The sequence below is a fragment of the Paroedura picta genome, chromosome 13, assembly GCF_049243985.1.
Source record: "Paroedura picta isolate Pp20150507F chromosome 13, Ppicta_v3.0, whole genome shotgun sequence".
NCBI lineage: Eukaryota > Metazoa > Chordata > Lepidosauria > Squamata > Gekkonidae > Paroedura > Paroedura picta.
The window spans coordinates 40247580-40270373 of NC_135381.1; the positions used below are offsets into that span (position 1 = coordinate 40247580).

The 22794-nt window shown below is 43.5% G+C and overlaps 1 long non-coding RNA gene across 1 annotated transcript in view; it reads left to right on the forward strand.

Moving 5' to 3' along the window:
- The first annotated feature begins 18014 nt into the window (after positions 1-18014).
- The window catches only part of LOC143822324 (uncharacterized), an 89620-nt gene continuing 84840 nt past the window's right edge, over positions 18015-22794 (forward strand). The window contains exons 1-2 of the long non-coding RNA XR_013226130.1: positions 18015-18171; positions 19160-19261. This is a non-coding gene — a long non-coding RNA (uncharacterized LOC143822324). The remainder of the gene's footprint in view (positions 18172-19159; positions 19262-22794) is intronic.

Genomic DNA, 22794 nt, shown 5'->3' on the forward strand with positions numbered 1-22794 from the left:
TCAGAGTAGTTCAGCAGTGGAATAGGCTGCCTAAGGAGGTGGTGAGCTCCTCCTCACTGGCGGTCTTCAAGCAAAGGTTGGATACGCACTTTTCTTGGATGCTTTAGGATGCTTAGGGCTGATCCTGCGTTGAGCAGGGGGTTGGACTAGGTGGCCTGTATGGCCACTTCCGACTCTATGATTCTATTATTCTAGTTATCAATAGAAAGCAATAAACATTTAAAATGTAAACAAAACTAGGAGTAAAGCCCGTTGCAAAAACAAAACAAAACACAACAGGCTGTAGGCAGCCTGGGTTCCCTTTTATTATCCACTCCCCTACTTGAGGATGTTAGAAGAAGAGTATTGAAAGGAAGAGAAGGCAGCAACAGGTTATTGTAGATGTTCGTTCCCAGCCTGGCAAGGCAGGGAGGGACTGTTTGAATGGATCGGGGCTCAACGGTTGTTGAGGGCAGGGAGAGGCAGAGAAAGATTGGATGGATTGGGTCCTCATGCGTGCACTGCAGCCAATTTTGAGAATCAGCTGTAACACGGGAGGGGGGTCCTTTATTTATTTATTTAATTATTTATTATGTTTATATATTTATACATTAAACTTTAAACAGTCCCTCCCATCCTGGCAAGACAGGCAAGGACCATTTGGACAGAGCTGGTCAGAGGCCCCTTACCTTCTCCCTCCCTTTCTCCCTCTGGGAGTCCTGAGCATTCTAAAGTTTTCTGGTGATCGGAGATCCATCTTGGAGGGCTTAGAACGTTCAGCGTGTCTGAATATCCTGCAAAATGGGCTTCATAAGGTACTCCAAAGTGGTACTCTTTAGGGGACTGTCCTCCCCACCCCCCTATAACCTGCTCCTGGGAGCAGTTGCTAGGCAACCAAGCACAACTCTTTCTGTTCCTTAAATTTTTATCTTGACTTGTTTGAAACTGACCTTTATCAAAAGTTAGCTTTCCTCAGCTACCTTGGAAGGCAGTCAACCTCCTGTACGGACCTTAAAACTGACAGCTCCACATTTAGAGCACTTCAGCAATGAAAGGCATTCTTTTCAAAGAAATGATCCAGTTGAAAAAGTAAGTGAAGGTAGCTAGAACAAATGGTATTCCATTCCTAGCTCATGCTATGGTTCTACTGCCTCAAGCATTCCGTTCTGTAGCCTTCTGATGACCTGCTGCAACTTTCTGTAGACCATAAACTTCAATGGAAATATATTGTGTGATACACAATATATCACATTGGTGCACACTTGCTCTTAGCCAAAAAGGCCGAGAAGGGATCATGTTGGTGAAAGCAGGGTGTCATTCTGATGCAAAAAGTCTATGACGGAGGCCAAATTTACCATAAGGTTTTTGCCCAAATACTGGAGTGTCACCCCAAGTTAACAGCATGATGATGTCACTTCTGGGTCACCTTTGAAGTGAGATAGACCCATTGCTACAGCACAGGCTGGGCCTCACTCCTGCTCTTTTGGGGTGGATTTGGGTAAAATAAATTCCACTTCTGGGCTCATTCCACACACACTGGATAATGCACTTTCAGTGTGCTGTGGCACCTGGATTTTCCTGTGCAGAACAGGAAAATCTACTTCTAAAGTGCATTGAAAGTGCATTATTGATTGCGTGCAGAATAGGCCCTTGTAACAACTCTACATAAAAAGTTACCATCCATCTCAGCAGTCCCATTCCTTCCACTATTACCTTTGAAGTAGGATGTGAGAGGGGGAGAAAGCCTAAAGCCAACAAAAGAAAGAGGTTTGTTTCCTACACAGTGATTACTTTGCAGGAGGGAGTGTTCAGTATTGAATTGGCCTGCCTCCCTTTGGCTGATATTTGAATGAAATGTCTAAATAAAAACTCTGTTATCGATTGCTGCATTTCCTTCAGGCTTGGGGCTTTTATACTGGTACTCCAAAACAAACTGGCAGAACTCCTATTGCAGCATCTCTTTCAGTTCAGAATAGACACAGCATCAACAGAGAGTCGAGGATATGAGGCCACTCTAAAACCCAACATAGGAAGCTCTGCAAGAGGCACTATTTTTGTTGAGCTGTCAGGCTGTTTGCCCTTTTGCAAGGGAACATGTCAATACAGACCGGTACCCCCATACCTATGTGAGACTGTGGCCAGTATTATACTATTAATATAAGGACTTGTCACTGATCAAAGAATCTCACTGAAAACGGGTATTACCTGGATTCCGTTTTGACAGAAGTCCTAAAGAATAAAGAAACAAGGAAAACTACAAAACTAGGACACTTTTCTTTCTTTTATGAATACATTTATTATATTGCCAGTGGATAGGTCTGTTTCTCTCTGTTTGGTTTAATTATTAGACCGTCCTTCTTATACTCTTGTAGGCCCTTTTGCTATTGACAACCTCTTTGAAATCGTATTCAGAGTACTCATCTAGTTGTGACTGCTGTGCAGTCAACAGCTGGTTTTGAGGAAAGCTAGAGGGAAAAACAGAGGAAAATCAAAACGAAAAAGAAATTATTTGCAATCCGGTCCTGGAATAAACAGTGGGAAGACCCAGGTAGGGCTTTTGTCTTTCAAGGCTTTCGATGGGCCACTGGAGATCTGCTTGGCTTTGCAGATGTTTGACAGTAGTTGCCACCACAGCACAAAGATCTTCATTGTGTGGTCGAAGGCAAACTGTAGAAGCCATTTTATGGCTGACTCCACCTTCTATGGCAGCCATTTTGGGATGTTCACTACTCTTCCCAATTTTGTGCCATCGGAAAATGTAATGATTAGTCCCTCCACCCCCTCAGATCATTGATAAAAATGTTGAAAAGTACTGGACCCAGTACCAAACCTTGCAACTTCCCACTACCTTCCTCCAATCCAACAATACAGCATTGACAACTATTATTTGGATGTGGTTTTCTAACCAGTTCTCTGTCCCCCTATCTGGAAGTCCAATCTGCAGTCCTCCAATTCACCCATCAGAACATCATGGACAACCTTGTGATTGGCTCTAAGCCTTACTGAAATCAAGATAAACAATATCAACTAGTTCCATGACCTAGTAAGCGTATCACTTGGTCAAGGAAGGAAACCAATTTGTCTGGTAGGTTGGAGACAAATCCATGTGGACTTCACCCTTGTTGGTACCCAGCCAGGTACCTCTCGACAGCCTCTCTGTCCATGTCAACCTGCCAACCATCCACTATATATTACTAACTGCCATCTCTAGGTATGTCCATATTCTTCAGAGAAAAATATCAGAGCCTTTCTCTCTATCCTGTAAGATTTTCTCCATCTTTACCCAACAATGGGTCTATTATTTCATTTACCCTATGTTTGCTCTTCACATCTCTGAAGAAGTTGTTCTTGTCATAGTGGGCTTTCCTGGCCGGTCTCAGCTCACTCCCAGCTTTGGCTTCCCTGATAGCTGAACTACAGTATCTAGTAACTTGTAGATACTCTTCCAAAGAAGTTGTCCTTCCTTCCATTTCTTTTCCCCCCATATTTTCTATTTCTTCCTCAGCTCCTCAGGGAGTTCCCTGTTCATGAACTCCTCATGAAGTTCTCTTGGATCCCTTATCATGTTTCCAACTTGCTGGACTAGTCATGACTTATGCATGCAATAGCTCTTGTTTAAGGACAGCCCACTCTTCAGCTTAACAACATTGCGGATGACAAAGGGCCATTTCGCACATCGGAAAAAAAATCACGCCTCTGGCCATTCCTCACCTCCTTGCTCGCTCGCTCTCCTTTGCCTCCTTTTTGTGCAAATGGCACTCCGCACACCTGCTTGAAGCCTTTCATTATATTTTCCAGGTGTGGAGTGGCCCTAGATTTCCTCCTCTGGTTTTAATTACCATATTGTGACACAGACTGAGGGCTCTCATTCTTGGTGTGCTGCACCCAAAGACAGATCACAGCAAATAGGTTCTGAAGGTAGACAAAGTTTTTATTTGAATAAGAGAATTCCAAACTCTTGGGCTGGCGATTCATTTAATTTACATGAGCATTCATCTTTTATGCCTTTTGAGTAATTCATAACTAGTAATAAAACCCATTGTGGGGCAAAATATGGGTTCTAGAAAAGTGTGTGTGGGAGCATATGATGGGGGTGTGTGTGTGAGGATATCAAATGTACTAGCTCTAGATGGCCCCAGAATACCTAGCCTCAGTGATTCATTTGACAGTGACCTCCAGGCTGGATTTCTATAATACACTCTATGCAGCCCTACCTTGATGCCGATTAGGAAATTGCAACTGGTCCAGAATGCAACAGCACGACTCCTCACTCGGACATCATGGAAGAGTCACATCTGGCATGTCCTGCGGCAGCTGCACTGTTTCCCAGTTGAATTCCGAATCTGCTTCAAGGTGTGGGTGTTGACTGGGCCCTACATTGTCAGGGCCCGGTGTACCTGAAAAACCACTTGTCTGAATATATCCTCCAAAGGACCTTAAGATTGCCAAATAAAAATAAATTAGCAATCTCTGGCCCAAAAGATGTAAGTCTGGCCACAACCAGAGCCAGGAATGGTAGGTGAATTTCCTCCAAGCCAATAAAATCAGAGTCCAGGTGTGCCTTTAAGACCCACAAATATTTATTCAAGGTGTGAGCTTTCGAGTGCAAGCACTCTTCATAAGCTTTCGAGTGCACTCTTCCTCAGTCTATTCAAGGCGTGAGCTTTCGAGTGCTAGCACTCTTCGTCAGACTAAGAACCGACCATCATAGAATTGATTTTATTGTGCTACTTCAGACCAACACAGCTACTTATTTGAATCTTTCCTTCAGGCCAAGCTGTATTCTGGAGATTTTTGCTGGATGGATCTCTTGGGCATGAAATTGGGGTCACTGTGGGTAGGCAGGCAGTTGTGAGATCAAAAAATCCGAGCCAACCAACGCCAGAAAAAATGGCAGCCAGACAATCCATTCAATTACATGACTTCACTTGGCTGAAATGAAAATTCCCAAGCACGCCGAACAAGAGCATCTAGCTTTTAGTGGTCTAAAACCTCCAAAGTGGATCATCATGTAAAATGCATTGCTCATCCATTGGCTTGGGAAACAAACAAGACCATATGCTTTCCCTTTCATTTGCATTTGTTTCACTTTAATAATACGGCACCACAAGTCCTATAATTCCGCCATGTCAATCTTTTCTCTTTGGGAAAAAAATGGGAGGCAGGAAGACAAGTCAGCCTCAGTTTTAAGAGCCATGAGCCAAGACTGGTACATCAGCTGAGGACAGTCAATTGGTATTTTCTATGCATGAATTAGAGCCTCTTGTGGCACAGTGTGGTAAGGCAGCAGAATTGCTGTCTGAAGCGATGTCCATGAGGTTGGGAGTTCAATCCCAGCAGGCGGCTCTAGGTTGACTCAGCCTTCCATCCTTCCGAGGTCGGTAAAATGAGTACCCAGCTTGCTGGGGGGTAAACGGTAATGACTGGGGAAGGCACTGGCAAACCACCCCGTATTGAGTCTGCCATGAAAATGCTAGAGGATGTCACCCCAAGGGTCAGATATGACTTGGTGCTTGCACAGGGGTCTCTTTACCTTTACCTTTATGCATGAATCAGACAGCCTTCTTTGCATGTAACTCACCCACATTCTGGTACCGACAGACTCTCCAGGGCTGAAAATCTAGGGCTTTTGAAAAACAAAACCAAGATATCAAAATTGATGCAGGATTTGACACAGGTTTTAGCTCAAATGGATCCTAAGACTTTTTAAAGATTAGGAGTTCTCAGGCTTGGGAAGGCTACTGACATTTGAAAAGGTAAAAATATAAAACCAGCTCTGAGACAGATGAATAAAAACCTGTCACGTTGTATAATGGGGCAGGGCAGGAATGCGGGAGAACCAAGGGAGCCTTCCCTATGATATCTACAACTTGAAATGAGACTGCAGGAGGTTCAAGAGTACAACTATTGTGCCTAGAGTGTCCAACCCTAGAAGAAGAAGCTTTTTGGAGTAGGGGAGAAGTGCTATTAGTTTCACCATAGAGTTTTGGGTGAATCCTAGAGTGTCAACCTGACACAGTTGTCATTTCCAGTTTCATGCCAGTAGTTATACCTGTCAGTACACAGCCAAACCTGAGCCATACTGTTCAGCAGCAACATGAGGGCCCCAGGGCAGGAAGTTCCCACCTTTGTGCTCAGTTCCCTCCTTTTGACTAGTATGCTAATGAATGCAAATTCTTGCACTGCTTAATGAACACTGTAGGGTGCTTCATGAACCATGGAGCCCCACTACAAACTCCACCAAAGTTTGGTGCACAAACAAAAGGCATGTCTAAAGATTGTATGGCTCACTGTAAAGTTTTTCAACATGCTATTTGATCTGAACCTTGAACCTGAACAGTAACTCACATGCAAACAAACAGATCCATCATGGTCTATTCAAATGTCAGTCATGCTTGTTTAGAACAGGGATGGTTAACATGTGGCTCTCAGGATGTTGATGGACTATAAATACCATGAGCCTTGGCCAGTGGGACCCAGATCTCCTCTCCACCAACCTTCACTAGCCATGTGGAACAGGGTCAAGAGGGCACATGTTAGGCCAACAGCTGCTGGAGTCTTGTTCACAGCAGCCAAGGAGAGAAGACCAAAGCAGTCCACAATGGGATCTTAAGATGCCCAAGGGGATTCCAGTTCTCTTAATGTATCCAAGTGTACCAATAAGTAATGATGGAGAGACAGAATTGTTTTTTTAAAAAAATCTCTCAAAAGCCTCACAGTCCAATTGTACAATTTTGGATGATCCTGTAGCTAAGAATGTCAAGGATCAAATTGTTTTGAATATTCATGCTGAACTAGCAAAGACAACAGAGGCCGCAAAGTAATCCCTCTTCATGACCCTTACTGCCATCTCATAATCCTTCATAAATGCCTTATAAGATGTTCTTGAAGCTTCACCAGGAACTTTCTGCCAAATTTGCTGTTTTGGTCTCAGTTCTCACTTCTGTTTACACAGCTTTGAGGCATACCATAAAGCTGGCTTGGTGCAGCAACAGAGAGGGCACTGCAGGGTATCTTGCTGATAGCTTAAGACAGATGGCAATGCCTATCTTCCACTAATGCATCTACTCAGTCACTGGGGGGGGGCATTGGATCCTGCAGAGCTTTCTAGAAATCAATTGGATTATATTTATCTCCATCCCAAAGATCAATTCCAGGGTGTGATCTCCTTGGTGTGTGGAACCAGTCACAAATTGGGTTGCATGTCTTTTCAGTGTGGACACCAAAGCCCCCCAGGTTGACCAGCCTAGGGAACTGCAAAGCCCATCCAGCCATCAGTTCTAGAAGGTTTGGCAGTATTTCTGCTGGTACATTAGGTGGTTGGTACCCCAGCCAGATAGACAAACTCTCCACTGCATCCTACAAGGCCCACAAAGTCAGTGCCTGGGATCATTGGAGTGGGGAGTTCTCTATAGAGACTCCCAGATCAATATTGTGACACACACACACACACCTCCTGCATACTTTTTGCCCATGGCTGATGATGGACCAAGAAACTGGGTGGAGTTATCTCTTTCAAGTTGATGGTTTCACCCTCTTGCACCTGCACCCAGGTCTCAGTTGCACATGCCAGGTCCATATTTTGCTCTGCAAAATAATTCTGCAGAGCAGTGTTCTTATTATTTATGGACCTGGCATTGCACAACACCAGTGTTGGGAAAAGGTTATCATTCATAGTCCATGCTTTCCTCCATCCCAATATCTTGAGATGGGACAAAGCTTAGAATGGGTGTGAACATTTCCATATCTGGTACATTTTAGCCCTTCATTTTAGCCACCTCCTCTCAGAATCACAGAATCACAGAATCATAGAGTTGGAAGGGGCCGTACAGGCCATCTAATCCAACCCCCTGCTCAACGCAGGATCAGCCCAAAGCATCCTAAAGCATCCAAGAAAAGTGTGTATCCAACCTTTGCTTGAAGACTGCCAGTGAGGGGGAGCTCACCACCTCCTTAGGCAGCCTATTCCACTACTGAACTACTCTGACTGTGAATTCCCCCCCCCCTGATATCTAGCCTCTCATGGCCATAGTTCCCACATCCCCAATAAATGGAATCCTCTTCCCCCTCATGGACCTCCCCACCATCCATCTCCCTTTCCTGTCTCCCCTCATGTCCACCCATCCACTACATTCGAATCCTTTAAAAACCAGAGTCTCCTTCCCCCAACCTCCCCCAGCACCAGATAGCCCCTATATTACTGCCCAACCTATTCCATTGCCAGGGGCTCAGCATTACTACACGGGCCTCTGCTTTTGATGGGGTGGTGAAGGACTTATGTTGCTCTATGAGAACATAGATGACAAACCATGGACAGGAGCTCAGCCTAGACAACATAGTGGATGATAGTAGACCCAGGCCTCTCCTTGGGGCCTGGCCACAACAACTCCAGGCACGCCACTGTAAGAATTTACTGCTCCATGGGAACCCTAGTTTGCCAAGAACACATTTTTCCCACTCCCCCCTCTGTCCAGAAAAAAAACAGTGGGAAAACAGATTGCAAGTTGTATAAATCCAGATCAAGATGTGTTTCTACACATTCGCCCAAATGAAGTCCCCAGGAATTTAAATCAACAACCAAATGAATAGAAAAAATAAATTTAAACATTTTGCACCAAGTCTGTAGATTGAGCAAATCATCAGCCACACTGAGTTGCTGGTAAAAAAGTTTAATATTTTTGATAGTGTAAGTATTTCTTTAAGGTAACTTCCTTTTTCAGAGAAGGCATTTTTACAGAGAGAGAGAAGAGACTTTCGGAAACAAAGCAAGCCTTAGGGCCTCTATATCGATTGCATTCTAAAAGTTCCTTCCAGGAGCAGCAGACTGATGATGTTACTTTTAAGTTAAAATTAGGTTGTTTTGATGCTTTCCTACTAAGTTTCCCTGGAGTATGAGTCACACTGGTGAGTTGGGGAGCATGGTATTTCCTAACAAAGGAATTAACCCTGTGCCACCTGAATTCAACCTGTGTTTAAAGCACCAAAGAGTGAATTCTGGACATATTTATTTAAAACGCATCTACTTTTTAATGAATAACTCAGTCCCCAAAACAATTACATCCACTTGATTTATCAAAAATAAACTTCAAGCTTATTACAGATGAGGTGAGGGAACAAAAACAGTCATTAAATAGCATGAAAAATAATATTGTTTTGACATGGCACCAAAGCAATGACCACAAGATCACAAGATCAGTGGTAAATTAAGAAAGGGGAAATAATTTGGGCCCTCTTCCCCAATCCCAGAGCACCACACTGCCCTTGCAGCCATGTGTGTCATTGGCTTCCCTTCCCAAATGTCTTTTCCCAGCTGCCCTTTCCCTCCACATCAATGGCAGCCCCAGTTGAGTCCGGGCCGCTAATTATTGTATGTATGCTTCTTGTGTATATCTTCACCATACAATAAGTACTGAGAAACCTCTGCTCAATATGTTCATACCAGAATGAATGGGATGAAATTAATTCAAAAGAAATTCCATCTAAACATCCAGAAGAAGTTCCTGACAGAGCGGTTTCTTAGTGGAACAGGCTTCCTCGGGAGGTGATGGATTCTTCATCTTTGGAAATTTTTAAACAGAGGCTAGATAGCCATCTGACAGAGAGGCTGATTCTGTGAAGACAAAGGGGTGGCAGGTTACAGTAGATGAGCGATTGGGATGTGAGTGTCCTGCATAGTGGTTGGACTAGAATCTATGGACTAGAATCATAGAATCATAGAGTTGGAAGGGGCCATACAGGCCATCTAGTCCAACCCCTGCTCAACACAGGATCAACCCAAAGCATCCAAAAGCATCCTAAAGAAAAGTGTGTATCCAACCTTTGCTTGAAGACTGCCAGTGAGGGGGAGCTCACCACCTCCTTAGGCAGCCTATACCACTGCTGAACTACTCTGACTGTTAAATTTTTTTTTCCTGATATCTAGCCTATATCGTTGTACTTGTAGTTTAAACCCATTACTGCATGTCCTTTCCTCTGCAGCCAATGGGAACAGCATCCTGCCCTCCTCCAAATGACAACCTTTCAAATACTTAATGTCCCCTCTCAACCTCCTTTTCTCCAGGCTGAACATTCCCAAGTCCCTCAACCTATCTTTATAGGGCTTGGTCCCTTGATGACTAGATGACCCATGAGGTCCCTTCCAACTCTATTATTCTATGTTTCTATGATTCTATGATCCCATCTGCTTTCGAAGCTGTTTATGCTTGTATCCACCACTACATCCTGCAGCAAATAATTTCATGCATTAATTACTTTTTGCATGAAGAAGTGCCTCCTTTATTTATTCTATGGCTACTGCTCATTAATTTCATTGATTTATACAGAGATTTATACAGGGGCTTGCATTATGACACTGTCTGATTTGTTTCCATAGTAATCATAGCATTTGCTTATTTTATTGCAGTCACACAGTGAGGCAAGACCTTCAGTGAGTTACCTACTATGACTCCCAAAATATCTAGACTGATTTTGCCTGGTGGCAGCCACACTGGGCCATTGATTGTTCAGCTTTCTGTATCCCCACTGGAAACACTGCCTAGTCCCCCGCTGAAATGTCCTACCCCCAGGAAACTCAGCGGCAGCAGTCAGGTTCTGCCGCATGGGTGTGTATGTGTGGCAGGGAGATTATTTTTCAGGAAGATGGGATTATGTGTAATGCAATCTCACCTTCCTGCAAAAATAAAAATAAAATGTCCTGGTCCATCCTGCAGTGCGGTAAAGCAGTGCAAAGCCAACCAGGGCAATTTCCCCCCCTCTGGGCCAGCATTAGATGGGGAGGAGCTGGGCATGGATGGCTGCTGGACAGTCCCCATAGGCCCCCGCATTAAAAAGGGGAATGCAGCTGCTTCGTCATTCCCTTCAGGTGGGGTAAACAAGGGCCCGATCCAGGGCGCTGTCATGTGGAAATCAGTGTCAAATGACCTCCTTCTCAGCCTTTTCTACCCTTGCAGGATTATTTCCAACTGGTCTTATCATGTTCACATCTCTCATCAGGTCTTGATCATTGCTTAGGGCTAAGTATACACACAATCATGTCCATTATGCTCCGGACTTATTTCTAGTTCTCGAGTTTAAGGCGTGTTGAACTCATGTAGATTCTGATAGCTGTGACCTCATATCATCTAGACAGCCTGACCATCTTCTTGAGATAGAGCTCCATTCTGGTTTTTCGGTCTTTATAGCCTAGGAGGGACACTTTCAACTGTACCCTGAAGCAAAGTAAGAGCCAATGAAAAGCATACTGTAGAGAGGGTCAAAAATAAAAGAAGTTCTGACTTTGGAGCTTCTACTTTCATAAGACACTTTGATGGATGAAGTAGAGATATTTAGGACAATAGTAGAGTTTTCTCTCTTCAGTTATAGAAATGCTACTACATTTAGCAATTCAGAAGAAGAGGAATGAAGGGCAGCATGAATCTATGGAAGAAGAAAGGGAAGGGATAGCAGATTCTCTCTAATTCCTACAAACACTCATGAATAATTGAATCTTAAAGAATATGACCACTCCTGTTATTTGCACTCTGTTGTCTGTTGACTTTTGTTCTAGATTTCTGAATGCCTGGGCTGTCTCATTACCTTTGGACATTGTTCCCAACTCTCAGGCCTAACTCAATGTCTATATAAGACAAATAAAACATAATCCCAAATTGTCAGCTGTCTTTGTGCCCAGCATATTGCTCCTCGCTGATTCATGCCTTAGCATTCAATTTCACACTCCTGTCAATGAGAGTATATGCCCTTTTGATTCTCTCAAATTAAATTGTGAAGTAGTTAGACTGAAAGACAGTGACAATATGCCCCCTTCCTCCGCTTCAGAAAAAAAAATACATTTTTAGGAAGACGTCTTGCCCTATCCTTGGCCTCCTAAGATTCTGCTCCCCCCCCACTTCTTCCCTTTCAGTGACCATTACATATGTGTATTGAATTTCCAGGAGAGATGTTACTTGTCATTTCAATCTATGTTAGTGATGGAAGAATCCGGACCGTTACTCTCAAATGATCTCAGGTTGGCAGGGGAAATACATTCACTCTGTTCCCTCAGTATTAGTCTATAATTCCCTGCATTTAAAGATTAATTGGATTTCTCCTCACCTTGCTAATAAGATGCCTGAGACTTATTTGCACAAGCTTTACAATGGGGAGGATCAACTTTTGTCCTCGCTTAGGGTAAATGTCATACAACTGTAATAATAATGCACAGGTCAAACCTGTTCTTTAACTTGCAAAGTCTAACATTTAGATTAATAAAACCCTCCATCTTAGATTTCCATACAAATAGTGCCTTCCTTGCATGAAAATCCAAGGGTTGGGGTTTCTTTTTTGGGGGGGGGGATGCATATGGGAGCATACTGAAAAAAATGAACACACAAAATCCGACAACCAAGCCATTTAGAGAACTAAAGATCAGTTGCTGCCATAGGTGAATCTTTTAGATGGGTTCATTACTTTTAATTCCAAACTCATTAAGAAAATATCCGGAGTTGAAGGTCTCAGTTAAGTTTAACAGCCAAAGCTAAGGTTTTGGAGACATTCTGCTAATTATTTCTCGTGTTTTGAAGGCACAAACTGATCGTCTACAGTTTAAATGGCTCAGTAACCCAGACGATGGAAATGCACATCATTATGTCCATAGAGAAAGCTGTATCAGTTCCACATTGCTTGTGCAGGGGACGGGAAATGCAGTCGTTTGCTAAATAGAGTAGTACCAGCTTATGAATGCAGATGCCATTTGAGGCAGCAACAATTAGCTCCATCTGCCTTCATAAAACTTATGACGGCAGATAAAATGAAGAACTCCATTTCAAACATTTGAACATATGATGCCATCTTTGAGCTAAGTCAGACCAGTGAAACTTATTGCATCCGACCACTGGTGCAGCTAGTCCAGCATCCCTTTTGACACAGCAGGCAACTAAATGCCTTAGAGCAGGGGTAGTCAACCTGTGGTCCTCCAGATGTTCATGGATTACAATCCCCATGAGCCCCTGCCAGCAAATGCTGGCAGGGGCTCATGGCAATTGTAGTCCATGAACATCTTGAGGACCACAGGTTGACTAGAATCATAGAATCATACAGTTGGAGGGGCCATACAGGCCATCTAGTCCAACCCCCTGCTCAATGCAGGATCAGCCCAAATCCAACCCCTCTGCAGCCAGCGGGAACAGCATCCTGCCCTCCTCCAAGTGACAACCTTTCAAATACTTAAAGAGGACTATCATGTCCCCTCTCAGCCTCCTTTTCTCCAGGCTGAACATTCCCAAGTCCCTCAACCTATCTTCATAGGGCTTGGTCCCTTGGCCCCAGATCATCCTCATTGCTCTCCTCTGTACCCTTTCAATTTTATCTACGTCCTTCTTGAAGTGAGGCCTCCAGAACTGCACACAGTACTCCAGGTGTGGTCTGACCAGTGCCGTATACAATGGGACTATGACATCTTGTGATTTTGATGTGATGCCCCTGTTGATACAGCCCAAAATGGCATTTGCCTTTTTTACCGCTGCATCATACTGCCTGCTCATGTTTAGTTTACAATCCACAAGTACCCCAAGGTCTTGTTCACACACAGTGTTACCTAGAAGCATATCCCCCATCCAGTAGGCGTGCTTTTCATTTTTCTGACCCAGATGTAGAACTTTAAACTTATCTTTATTAAATTGCATCTTGTTCTCATTTGCCCATTTTTCCAATGTGTTCAAATCTCGTTGAACTCTGTTTCTATCTTCTGGAGTATTTGCTAGTCCTCCCAATTTGGTGTCAGCTGCAAACTTGATGAGTAGTCCCTCTACCCCCTCATCTAGATCATTAATAAATATGTTAAAAAGTACCAGACCAAGCACCAAGCCCTGGGGTACCCCACTACTCACCTCCCTCCAGTCTGATGAAACACCATTGACAACAACTCTTTGAGTGTGGTTCTCTAACCAATTCCCTATCCACCTAACTATCTGAAAATCCAGATTGCAGTCCTTCAATTTATCCATCAGAACATCATGGGGAACCTTATCAAAAGCTACCCCTGCCTTAGAGCACAAACCCTCCTTGCAGCCCCAGCATAGTGCAGGGGTTGGACTAGATGACCCATGAGGTCCCTTCCAGCTCTATTATTCTATGATTCTAACTGGTGTCTGGAATCAAGTGGTTGAAATCCAGCAGATTCACTCCACAGACATCACTCTCGGGCTTTGGGCTGAAGCTTTAAGTAAAAGTCTTTATTTGGGGAATCAGGATATCATCACGTAGGCTTCTAGACAGATTCTTGTCCTTCCTTTTCCGTCTCCACCTCAGCATTGGCTCTCTCTTGACTTACTCTTTTCCAGTCTCTTCCTCCCTTCCTCTTCCCTTATAAGTGGCAGACAAAGCTAGCATGGCAGGGCAGACAAAAGAAGCTCTTGGACATAAAGTTAGGTTGGGGAAATTTCCTTATGCTTATAATTCTAATTTTACATTGCATTGCATGGAGGGAATTAAGACCAGGGTGGTGGTATTGGGGAGAGGGGGTTAATTTTCCCTTTCCATGCAATTTTTGCCATCAAAATTATCTCCCTCTGGTGGAGCAAGGGCTCCCACATGTTTTCCTCCATTGATCAAACAGCAGCTCCTGAGGGAGGGTGGGGAGAGAACTTGACAGTGCATCAATCACTCCATCCATCACTCCATCCATCCATCATTCCATCCATCATTCCATCCATCACTCCATCCGTCACTCCATCCATCCATCCATCCATCCATCCATCCATCCATCCAGCCAGCCAGCCAGCCAGCCAGCCACCCACCCATCCACCCATCCATCCATCCATCCATCCATCCATCCATCCATCCATCCATCCATCCATCCATCCATCCATCCATCCATCCATCCTGCTCACCAATTTTTCAAGGCATATTACATTCTGCTCCCATACTCAACAGTAATCCATTCAGGATTTTCCCAGAATATTCTTTTAATTGTACCTTGCTTAGGCTACACTCTTCCATTGACACACTCCTTTCTTACAAAGTTTACCCTACAAAGCTCTCTCTAGGTATGATTCTTTCCCCCCTGCATATATTTCTTCCTTGAATCCAAGCCATAGTGCTTCACTTCTTTCTTTCTTAGAAAACAGAAAAGTAGCATCTGCAGTTCGATTGTTGCTTTGACCGTCAAGCTGTTTCTCTTAACACTTTCTAAACATTCCAAAGAGATAGCTTGCCACTAAAAATATGCTCCTGCAATTAGGAAATGTCTCATTCCACTGGTAAGGGTAATCTAGCCCCCTTTGCTTGCATTTCATCATTTAATTAATTACTATTAGCATATTTTACATGTGTTGAACGTGAATAATTTTAGTTTGTGTCTTTTAAGCTCAGTTTGGATGAGTTTGTACAATTACTGAAATTACATAAAATGGTGTAATTACACTCTGTCCTTTGTGAGGTTGCAGATGTGAGGCAATTAACACAAAGGACTGTAATGTAAAATAACGTATCTGCTCAGTATAGTTGTTAGTATTAATTACTTGTAGAATGGTAACTAAGTAATTTGACATTAAAAATCATCTCTGCGCATCTTCTGAACAACAAGATCTTCTGAACATCAAGCCTACAGATCATTACCCCTTCCTTCTCATCCATGTAGGAACAAATAATACTGCTCAGAAGAACATGGAAAATATTTAAAAAGACTTTGTGTATCTGGGGGAAAAGGTAAAGGACCTGGGAGCACAGGTTGTGTTTTCATCACTCCTTCCTGTAAGTGGCCGAGGCAGAGGAAGAGAGAGAAAAATTATGCAAGTAAATGACTGGCTAGGTCAATGGTGTCGACGGGAACAATTCTGATTTCTGGATCATGGTTAACGATGTCAGTATGAAGGGCTATTATCAGGACATGGTGTGCACCTCACAAGGGACAGAAAAAGTATTTTTGGGAGAAACCTTGCACACCTGGTGAAGAGGGCTTTAAACTAGACACAAAGGGGGAGCAAGACATAAATTCAGAACTTGGTGTGATGCCAAGATCTGAAGACGAGAAGATCTCAAATCTACAGGGAATGTTACATAAGCAGGGAACGACTAGCTTACAAGGAAGTTCAAAAACCAAAACCATGAGGCACACAAAGGATGGACTACGATGTCTCTACATCAATGCACAGAGTATGGGAAACAAGCAGGAGGAACTAGTAGTCATAATAGAGGAAGGGGGCTATGACCTAATAGGAATCCCAGAAACTTTGTGGGATGATAATCACAATTGGAATACTAAAATTTAGGGGTACAATCTATTCAGAAGGGACAGACAAAAAAGAAGGGGGAAGGTGTAGCAATGTATGTTAGAAATCTTTATATTTGTGAAGAAATACAGGTACCCGAGCATGAAAGTTCAGTTGAGTGTATTTGAGTAAATATAAATGGAGTAGGAAATGAGAGTGGTATTATTGTGGGGTTCTGCTATAGACCACCAAGCCAGTCAGAGGACTTGAATGAGATACTGCTAGACGAAATTACACAATTTTCAAAAAAGGGGGAAACAGTGGTCATGGATGACTTCAATTACCCAGATATCTGTTGGAAGACCAACTCTGCTAAAAATGCAAACCCTGTTAAATTCTTAACTTGTCTTGCCGACAGCTTCATTTCCCAGAAAGTAGAGAGGGGAACCAGGGGCTCTGCTATTTTAGACTTGATTCTCATCAATAGGGAAGAACTGGTAGATGAGGTGGAAGTAGTGGGCACTCTTGGTAGCAGTGACCATGTGTTTTTGGAATTTTCAATAATGGGAAAGAGAAAACCTTTATGTAGTCGTACGTATAGACTGGACTTCAGGAAAGCTGATTTTCACAGACTTAAAGGTATGTTGCGTAGAGTCCCGTGGTCAGAAAGACTTAAAGAGATGGGAGTCCAAGAGGACTGGGAGTTTCTTTCACACTGTTCAGCATATATCACATAGTGAAAAAGAAAGAAACCATTAAAAAGGTACCAAATGGCTTCTTGTTTTTCACTGCAACATTCTTTTAACTACAAGCCTCCTTGAGCTGGACAAAGAGATTGACATAGAAATATCCTAAATAAAATGAATAAATGCCAAAGCTACTGCATATCAGGTCTACGAACAGCTATGGGAAAATGCAAAACACGGAAATATCAGGTTGGAATGGGGCTTTCATTCTTCTTGCAATCTTGTTTGCCTAAAAATGTACAAGTGTTAATTCTACAGCATATACAGTCTTATCTTCTTGTTCAAGATTCTCCTCTGTAGAAAGCTCTCTAATTCTGGAAACATTTATTTTGCATCTTGGTCCACAGTTCCTCGACTGGCTCAGAGTTGGAAAGGCAACCTAACATCTTAATATGCACAGAATTTCTTTGATCACAACCTATAGCTGCATGTAAGTCTTAGGAACATTTAAAATCAATAAGATAAGAAGAAGAAGAAGAAGAAGAAGAAGAAGAAGAAGAAGAGTTGGTTCTTATATGCCCCTTTTCCCTACCCGAAGGAGGCTCAGAGCAGCTTGCAGTCGCCTTCCCTTTCCTCTCCCCACAACAGACACCCTGTGAGGGAGGTGGGGCTGAGAGAGCCCTGATATTCCTGCTCGGTCAGAACAGTTTTATCAGTGCCGTGGCGAGCCCAAGGTCACCCAGCTGGTTGCATGTGGGGGAGTGCAGAATCGAACCTGGCATGCCAGATTAGAAGTTCACACTCCTAACCACTACACCAAACTGGCTCTCTAAGGAAACCATGGCATCAAAGTTGCTTTCAGGAGTTTGGCCTATCCATAGGAAAGCATGAGCCCCTATTGAAAGGATTGTACGCACAATTATATTGCTTTTTTCAGGGTTTTATCAATACATGCATGCATGTCATGAGAAAGGTGAGGAAGCATAGGTACAATTGAACCCAAGGAATGCAAAGGTGACAACTACAAATGTTCCATTTTTCCATTCAGAACATATAAAATCAAGAAGTGAAGTGTACCTTAGGGTTACCACGGCAACAAAGGAACCAAAGATTGTCCTTAGCAGCAATCAGCACACCAGTTCTTATGTACCAGGGGTTAGGCACATGGATGGAGAAACACTTGTCAACTGGGCTTTGTACCAGACTCGTTTTAATTAAAGTGTACTCAGGAATAATTGGTGGGTTCACAAGGTGCTGTGAAGTTTTCATAGTATCCAAAAGGACATTGTTAAAAACATCCCTAGCCTTTTAATGGTGCACAGGTAGGTGACTGTCACCCCATGACTGACTTGAAAAACGTAACCTTTCTTTTTATAGTTCAAGATATTTGTATTAGAAATGTCAACCCAAAATGGCATGAATATATTTTAGCTGCCATGAAATCTGACTAGCATTTCATTGCATGCTCAACCATTCCCCAGCATCTGAGTATTTATTTATCTATTATTATAGTTATGTACCGCCCTCCCCGAGGGCTCAGGGCAGTTTGCAGAAAACAGGAAAGGATACAATTAACATATGGTAACAGGTAACAGTAACAGTAATAACATTATAACAATAATAACTTAACAAGATCATCATAATAACATTTTAAAATAGAAATTGTGAGAGCCTCAGCTCAGTTCTTACTGGACCCAGTGAGTAACCGATTAGTGTTGGTCGTGGGGGGGGGGAGCTTGGGGGCCAACTGGAAGCGGTGGTTTGGCCGACCTCAACCGAATGCCTGGCGGAGGAGCTCCCTTTTGCAGGCCCTGTGGAACTGTCTAGGTTCTGTCAGGGCCCAGATCTCCTCTGGGAGCTCATTCCACCAGGTGGGGGCCAGAATAGACAAAGCTCTGGCCCTAGTTGAGGCCAAACAAGCTTCCCTGGGGCCAGGGATCACCAGGCGGTTGGATGTAGTAGAGCACATCCCAGTAAGGCTCTCTGGGGAGTGTAGGTAGAGAGGTGGTCCCTCAGGTATACTGGGCCCAGACCGCGTATGGCCTTAAAGGTGATAACCAACACCTTAAGCCTGATACGGAATTCAATCGGGAGCCAGCGCAGCTGCTGGAGGATGGGCTGGATGTGGGATCTCCGAGGTGTTGCTGTGAGGACCCTGGCAGCCGTGTTGTGGATCAATTGCAGTTTCCGGATCAAGGATAAGGGTAGGCCAGCGTAGAGCAAGTTACAGAAGTCCAGTATGTTTAGATAGTCAGCTACCTGTGAACTCATGATTTTGCTTCTATTTGTTTGTGATCCTTTGCATTAAAGGTGCTGTTCTTGGTTTCCTTCTGTGGATAAAGGGACTTCCTGCTTGACCACTTTGGCTTTTTAAAAGGCAAAGTCCTCTTCTCTTTTTCAGAAGATCTTCAGGTACAATTTTCACTTATAAATTCGACATCTCACAAAAGTCCAGCCTGCAAAAAGATGCTTTGTAAAATATTTTGATTGCTGATTATAGCACCATTCCCCATAGAAAGCACTATTAAGAAGGCATCTCTCTGTTAAATTGATTTCCATAGTGGTTATCTCAAGTTTTAGCTATTTGAGAATAATTTCCAAAAGAGGCCAAATAAAAATATTCTATTCCCCATAGCATTCAGAGCAGAGAGTGTAATATACAAAATGGGAATAGTAATGTCAGCATTACCATGATTAGCATCAGTTTACTGTTGTATAAAAGAATCCAAAGCCCCTCTCTCCAAATATTATCACTTATATTGGCACATCTGCTTTTAAACTTAGTCCTGGAAGGTTTAAAGTTGGCCTAGTTCACAAGAGCCTCTTGTGGCGCAGAGTGGTAAGGCAGCCGTCTGAAAGCTTTGCCCATGAGGCTGGGAGTTCAATCCCAGCAGCCGGCTCAAGGTTGACTCAGCCTTCCATCCTTCCGAGGTCGGTAAAATGAGCACCCAGCTTGTTGGGGGGTAAATGGTAATGACTGGGGAAGGCACTGGCAAACCACCCCGTATTGAGTCTGCCATGAAAACGCTGGAGGGCGTCACCCCAAGGGTCAGACATGACTCGGTGCTTGCACAGGGGATACCTTTACCTTTACCTAGTTCGTATTTAACCTTTTGTATATGCTTTTTACTCACAGTGCTAGTGGCTGAGGGGGCTCCTTACTTGTAGAAAAATAGCAAGTCAAAGGTTGTGTAGAATCTTCCCCTTGACATCCTAGGTATTGTATGCAGGGAATTATTTTGCACAGAAAAAACATTCAAATCCCATTCCCCCACCACCCTTTTAATCTAACTGTGAAGGCTGCAGTGCCATCTTAAAAAACAGTTATAATTATCTAGGTCCTCAGATGACAATGGGCTTAGAGGGATGCTTTTGTGAAGGTGGTATCCTTTAAATTTCTTGTGAGATCTTAGGTCTTTTAGTAAGTTTAGCAATTAACATGCAGGCAGGAAGATGGGCTAAGGATGACACTCACACCATCCTTGCTGGGCCATGGTAATGCTTACCACTGAATGAACTTAATCCAGAGGTAGCTGGGATGCTTCGGAAGGCATGGACCTCCCTTAGCCCATTCCAGTGCTTTGGACCTACTTGTCTGGGTCAGTCGCGTTCAATGCTGATGCCTCTTTCTGAGGCCCCTCAATCAGGAGAGTCCGATCACTCTCCCTCTGTCCTGTTGTTCCCAGTGTAGGCTCCTTTCCCTAGTCCCTCACCAGCTGTGACAAATTGAACAAATCGGTTGAACCAAGCCCTATGAAGATAGGTTGAGGGACTTGGGAATTTTCAGCCTGGAGAAAAGGAGGTTGAGAGGATACATGATAGCCCTCTTTAAGTATTTGAAAGGTTGTCACTTGGAGGAGGGCAGGATGCTGTTTCCGTTGGCTGCAGAGGAAAGGACACGCAGTAATGGGTTTAAACTTCAAGTACAACGATATAGGCTAGATATCAGGAAAAAAATTTTCACAGTCAGAGTAGTTCAGCAGTGGAATAGGCTGCCTAAGGAGGTGGTGAGCTCCCCCTCACTGGCAGTCTTCAAGCAAAGGTTGGATACACACTTTTCTTGGATGCTTTAGGATGCTTTGGGCTGATCCTGTGTTGAGCAGGGGGTTGGACTTGATGGCCTGTATGGCCCCTTCCAACTCTATGATTCTATGAAATCACTGACACACTGTGAAAATCCCAATAATACACAAAACTGAGAATCCATTAACATAGAGGGTGGGAGGGTGGGAAGTTGATTGTCTGGGGAGGAAAGGGGCTACCTGCGAGCACATGGAGCCTTATAAATTCCACACACTCGCTCCTCCCCTCCCTCCCTCCCTCTGACATGCAACCTCTGTGTTGTGCATGCCCAGCCCTCTGGGGGGGAGGTGAGCTCCCAGAAGCACACATCTACTTCCACCATGCTATGTCACTTCATTCATGGCGGCTGTGCTAAGTCACAGCTATGCTAATCTGCATATAAGGGTTTAAGTTTTAAAAATCCAATTTCTGATGGCAATCCTATATAGGCCTACACAGAATTCTACTTACGTCTATCCAATCAGCTCACTCCCAGAAAAGGGCTTTTAGTATTGTACTACAAAGTTTGTTTTCTGTGCATTTATTGCAGTCCTGTACATGGCAGATCTAGGTGGCGTCTTTTGTTTTCTTTTTGAGGGTGATAGAGCCAACTCCGAAAGCTGGATCCAAAGTTTTCTTTGTTCATTTATATTACAAATTTTTTATCCCACTGTTCTGCCCTTATTACGTGGGCCACCAAATTAGACTTTAAAATAGCTTACGTTAAAACTGCTCCTTAGAATTCTGCTGACTAAATTTTTTGCCCCTGAATCTCTCGAGATACTTACATGCTTCTTTTCTTATTATTCATTTAAAATGATTACATCTCGCCGATCCATCTCAAAGGAACCCCCATTGGACAACTTGCAAAAACATTCCTACTTTTAAAAATACCAGTACAAAAAGCAAACATAAAAGAAGCAATAACCACAGAATGAAAAGAACATGAATCCAGCAATCTGTCTGCGGCATAACATGCTGCATGTCATGAAGTATGGGGAGAAATACAGGATGCATTCCTCTTTCCCCTTCTATCTCCATGGTCCTATCTGCCAGCCCTCTGGTATAAGGAACACATTTCCCTTCAGCAGGACAGGAGCTGACCATCTATAATGGCATCTGTGCTGCCCAACAAAGAAACAGTCTGTGTGTAGAATGCCCAAAGTACCTTTAAAATATAGAACATTCTAGTTACCATAGTTGAGTTGCTTGTACCCTAATAGTGGAAGTCAGGTGACTGCTTTCCTTCCATATGGGAGACCTGATGCTGATTTCTGGTGGCTGCTTTATGTGGCAAGAGAACTCAGCTCTATAGCTAGTTTGTGCAAGATGTGAATCAATCTGGGGAAAGCATGGCCTTTTTATCAGGCTTGTTCTCCGGCCTCTTTCTACAGAGACTTTGTTCCTTTAAGCTGCATTCTGCAGAACATTTATTTATTTATTTATTTATTGTATTTCTATACCGCCCTCCCCGAAGGCTCAGGGCGGTTTACAGGAAACAACAAACTAGTACAGGTAACATCATTCAAGTATTGTTATTATGTAAATGTTTACATTTACATAATAACTATAACAACAATAACATTAAAGGAAGGTGAAACTGCAAGAGCCTTAGCTCAGCTCATACTGAGACCCAGGGGTTGGGTGGATTTGTTCACAGTCATGGTAGGAGGCTTGCAGGCCAACTGGAAGCGATGGACAGGTCGACCTCAACCAAATGCCTGGTGGAGGAGCTCCCTTTTGCAGGCCCTGTGGAACTGCTTTAGTTCTGTCAGGGCCCTGATCTCCTCTGAGAGCTCATTCTACCAGGTGGGGGCCAGAATGGAAAAGGCTCTGGCCCTGGTCGAGGTTAAGCAGGCTTCCTTGGGGTCAGGGACCACCAG